A 5,581-nucleotide genomic window follows, 5' to 3' on the forward strand; every position below is an offset into this window, starting at 1 on the left:
TTTTACGCATTCAAAAGGGGACTCCCTTTTTGCTTAATATTCTTAACGCGCTCCTTGGGCGATAAATATATGCTTATTCCACAGGACATGTACGGCCTGTAGGAATTCTGAACATTTCTCAATTGGTCTGCCAATTTACATGTATGTTTGCCAATTTATTTCTGCAAAGATATACGTGCCTTTTTTTTCCTCTACATATGTGTTACACACATTTATGTGATAATCTCGAAGTCAGTTGTGTCTGAGAAAGTTTTATTACCCCTTACATGAACGTCTTATTCTTTAAAATGTACAGAAATATTGCACATGTATGATTTATCTTCGTTTAGCTACTTCTTTACACGTCTATGTTATACCTCAAAAAAAAAAAAAAAAAAAGGTTTCCAATCTGCTCTACGGCAATCTTCTTCTTTATGGACAACTTATTCCTTTGGGCAATGCAAAACTGAAGGATTTACGTAATATAAAGATCGAAAAGGTATTTTTTTTGCGTCTTTATGAAGGGCAAAAAGAGCGGCTAAACCGCTATGGCCGATAATAACTCTGTTATTTATTTTACAGCATAGTGCACATTATGATAAGCGCTTCATTATATCTTTCCATAAAACCTTTTCGACGTTGTTAAGAATGAAAAATTCGCTTCCCCTTTCTGTCTTTCGCCAATTATCTGCGTATACAAGTGGGCAATTGTTTTTTTAATACGAATGCGTCCCTGCTTCTTCTTGTGTGCTGCTACGTTGCTCTTTTACTTTTACAATAATGAATTTCTTTATGATCAAAGAAAAAATGGATTGGTAGTACTCAGAAGGGGTGTGCGCTAATGAAACCCTACGAAGGTATGAACGTTTTTTTCTTCTTTCTCCTGACAAATGTTTCTGGTGCTATCTTTTTCCTAATATACCATAATGTAGTAACTATGTATGGTTACCTATGTACAATTTTTGTTTTCCTATAGCTATTATACTGAAATAACTTCCTATGGGATAAAGTACCTTTCCCCTTGGCATTACATCATCATACATATGTTATAATATGCTAAGAAGCATTCTATATATTTCTTCCCCCTTCACACAGTGGATTTGAGGGTGGAAAGAAAATCAGCATAAAATAAAAAAACTTTTTCTTTTTTCTTTTGGGAAAAACTCTAATTAGTTGTTCTATTTAATGAATACTCTACATTGACTTTTTTAAGTTCCTTTAAATTATTTATGTAAAAAGGTGAGGATTCTTTTAAAGGAAAAAATACGCATATGGATTAAGCGAGCAGTATGTATATAAAACTCGGCTGTATTATTGGGTGAAAGAAAAAAAAAAAAAAATGCTGCTCAGTGGCTGCTTCTCAAAAAAGGTGAATGTGTTTTTTTTATGTTTAATATACATTTCCAAAATGTGAACAAAAAATGAAAAAATAATGCTTCATCCTGTTATAAATAAATGATCAATTTTAAATATAATTGCCAAAAGAAAGTTAATGCTGCCTTCGCTTTTGTTTCTTGCGTTTAATTTTGTACAAAATCAATCAGTCACTTCAATCTGCAAACTTATTCGCGTATGACTTTTCCTACTTTATTTTTTTTATATTTTGTGCAACAGCCCATTATTTTCTGCCACTTGCGGAATTTGTTCAAAATCCTTACAAAAATTTTTTACCAAAATTAATTTCTCTCATCAAGCTACTGTGCACTAAGCACTAATTTTGCTTTTTACTACTGAGACAAAAAAGTAGCTGCAAGTAAAAGGAAGCGATTCCATATGTATGCAAACATGCTGCATATATAATACATACATAGCACGTACAACGTATATAAGCACAAGGTGAGTATATTGTTTTCGTTCATTTCTAGCAAAAATCGTGCGCGTAAAAATTATAAGGGCTAAGGGAAACATGAAAGTGCAAAATGGATAAAACGAAAATAATTTAAAACGAATGCTAGGTGAAATAACGCAGTAAAAAAAAAAATATACATATGTCCTTTGTGCCCATATATATCCATGCAAAAAAACATGTGACACTTCAAAACAAAACACTGTACAATTTTTTGCTTTTACAACGCTCATGTACTGGCACATGCATAAGATTTACGTGTATCACTTTTTCTTGTTGGATTGTGGCACATGAAAAAAAAGGCGGTGTACGAAGAACAAATCAAAGTGATGAAAACGGGGAGGTGAGGAAACATTTACGAGTACGCTATGTTGCGTTGAAAGGCTTGGGGAATTTTCGTTAACACGTGCTACAACGTTGGTACAGATATGCTTCCAAAGTAGCATAATTGAAATTTTCTATAAATGTTCTTTCTTTTTTTCTTTTTTTTCAAAGCATTTGGCGACCTTAAAATGAATTGATTTAATGGGCACATATGTACACTTTTTTTCTTTTTTTTTTTTTTACGGTTTATATAATTATTTACTGCTCGTGTTTACACGCTCTTGCAGAGGCTATACTATGCGGTATTCGCGTTTATTATGAAGCTGCAAAAAGTGGGGACAAATTTAAAATAAGTGCATGCCCCACATGAGCGTTCTTTGCTACCGCCAAAATTTTTAAGACCATTTAAAAAGCTCATAAATTTTGCTAAGCCTGCACTTAATAACCACCCCCTAAAGTGAACTAAGGGTAAAATTGTTGCAAGCGTATTTTTGATTTGCTCCATGTCTTTTTAAGAAAACCACTTAAAATTTTTACCATTTCGGGTGATATGTTGAAGGAAAGAACCTTTTTTTTTTTTTGCGTATTTTTCTCGCGTTCATCATGAAGAAATATTATTTAAAATTTTATTTTTTATTTTTATAAAAAAGCATACATGTCGAGTTCCTCCCAAAGATTTTAATCACCACCGCAACCTCTTTAATGAACTGTTTTTATGTGCTCAAGGTATTACCCGTTTGTCCTCCTTTGAACGAGGTAAAAGAAATTTTTCAAAAAGAGAAAGGTGCCGTTAAGCAGAATGCGTGGCCATTTGTTCTAATTTTTCCCTGAATAAATGGAAAAAAATTACATATATAAAACTTAACGTAAAAGCGCTTTTCGACAATATATCATCATATAACAGAACACTTCACCTTTTCGCAATGTTCACGTTTTTTTTCTGTACTAATTACACCATCAATAATTGGTAACTTTCATTTAAGATACTGAAACACTTAAATATTGATGCACCCAGATAAGGTAAATATCAATTGATATTTTACAATTGATTTTATACACATGCAGTAACATTTGCACGTGTGCTACTTCTCGTACGCAGTGTTTACATCCAGATGGACAAGGACAGTGTCCATCCATGGCAGCGAACAACGCTTTACGCTTGAGGCAGTTGTTCATTACTGTCATTACACCGGCATTTCTGCACCTCATTTAAGCTGGCAAAACGGATTCATTTTTGTAGCTCCTTTATTAAGCTTCAACCCTTTTTGGCTTCCCCCCCCACTACTGTTCCTTATTCGTATTAACAATTTTCAAATGGCGAAAAAAATAAAATAAAATAAACTTAAGCTTGCTGTTCACAATTTTCCCTCAATCTGATGCAGCTATTTTTGCCACGCTTGGGAGCTCGTTAAAAAAAAAAAAAAAAAAAAAAACTTGTACGTTCTACAATTGCAGAATTTCAAAGCATTTAATATTCACAGTCGTAACAATTCAAGAAAGATGCTGCACAGAACAAAAGCGTTTTTCAAAAAAGTAGACATATATAACACCCCACATTCTTATTGCCTTTCTATGTGGCAAACTCGGCAAATCATACGAAAAAATATCCATATGTATTTTTCTTTTTTCCATAAGGTCATGCATCACATACAGCTTAAATTGTCCATTAAAAAAAAAAAAAAAAAAAAATGGCTTGGTCATGTGCAATATTATTAATGGTTCGTGAAAAAAAAAAAATCTTAATCACGCAATTTGTCATAAATAATATAAACAAAATGTGGACTTTTAAAAATTTTACAATATTTCTACAAATTTTATCATACCAATGAACGTATTTGTATGGCAAAAATTTTATATGCATGTGTATGTTCTTTTTTTTAAATGCATATATTCGTTGTTTTCCGTTTTTACATCATTTTGATTTTTGCCTTTAAACGTGAGAAGTTTGCATTTGTCACAAAATTGACACTAAAAAAATTTATGAACAGCCAAAATATATATTCCAATTATTGGCTGTTCATACTTTTTTGAAATAAAAAAAAAAAAAAAGCAGCAGTTCAATTCTATTTTTTCTTTTTTTTTTTTTTTTTTTTTTTTTTTTTTTTTTTTTTTTCGTCTTCCCAGATTTTGCTGCGCAGGAAATGTCTAAAAAAATATGTTCACCATTTTTGACAACTGCATTTTATAGGATATAAATTGTTCCTACCAATTTTGAATTGTGTTTTTGAATAATATCCTTGTGAAATGTTTCCAGTTTCGCTTTTATTTTCCTTAATTCTGTCCTGCAGTTTTTTTTATATTTTCCAAGAATTACGAGAAAAAAGTATGTATATGATAGAATAATAAATATTTATTGTTCTTATGGGTGCACTGAATTAACCTGTTGCACACTTGTACGCACACATGATATTGTTAATTGTACACACAGAAATTTTAACTTTTTAATAAATCATGGATGAGTAAAAATATTTCTTTAACACGCATGATATGTTTCTTAAATGCTGAGCAGACAGAACGTTGTATATTACACCAGATCAAAATTGTATGAAACGATATTGTTTTCCTTTCTGTTGCACAATTTTGTCACAAAATATGTGTATATTCTGTACGTGTATGTTTGTATACGCGTATATACATATATTCGTGTAATATGCATCTTGCAGACATGAAGACTCAGAAATATATGTGCGTACATAGTTACACGAGCATATTTAACGTCACATATTCACATATGTTGCACACTAAAGAATAGAAAAGCAGAGGAAAAAAAAAAAAAAAACGAAAACATATCTGCCCTGTGTTTTAATGGCCCTCGTGTTATACAAATTTTGATGAACGTTTTTAATTTTGGTTCATGTTGTTAGTTCTTTTGCACATGGTTGCGGGCAGTGTTTAATATTTTTCCTCGTACATATGCATACATACATGCGTCCTATGGACAGACGTGTATGTATATTAATCTCAAATCTGTTCACAGGTGCGCGTTTGTATATACGCATGTGAGACATTTGCATATAATGTGTCGCTCCTGTTTTTTTGTTTTTGTTGTTTTTTTTTTTCAATATATTTTTAATTCCTTCACTTTGAACATTTCAAGGGGTGACGCGGAAACACGCATCCCTGAAAATTTGAATTAAGCGGGTATAATAATATGTAGCATTATTAGTTAGAAGCTTTTTGCCCACCCGTTTTCAGACTCATAGTGTCCATTTTAACACGTCATTTAAACAATTTGTAACTATGTGGTGAAGATTTATACTTCGTTCTATGAGTCTTACCAGAGGCCGCCTCTTCTTTTTTCGCCACTTTTTTCAACGTATTTATTTCCTTTTGTGTGTCTTTTTTCCATCCTTCCCCCCATCACATGGGTAGTTTGTCCATATATGTGTATCCTTAGCGTAGTTTAATTGCCCAACATAGTAAGAAGTAAAA

This window comes from Plasmodium coatneyi, chromosome 11 (genome assembly GCF_001680005.1).
Source record: "Plasmodium coatneyi strain Hackeri chromosome 11, complete sequence".
NCBI lineage: Eukaryota > Apicomplexa > Aconoidasida > Haemosporida > Plasmodiidae > Plasmodium > Plasmodium coatneyi.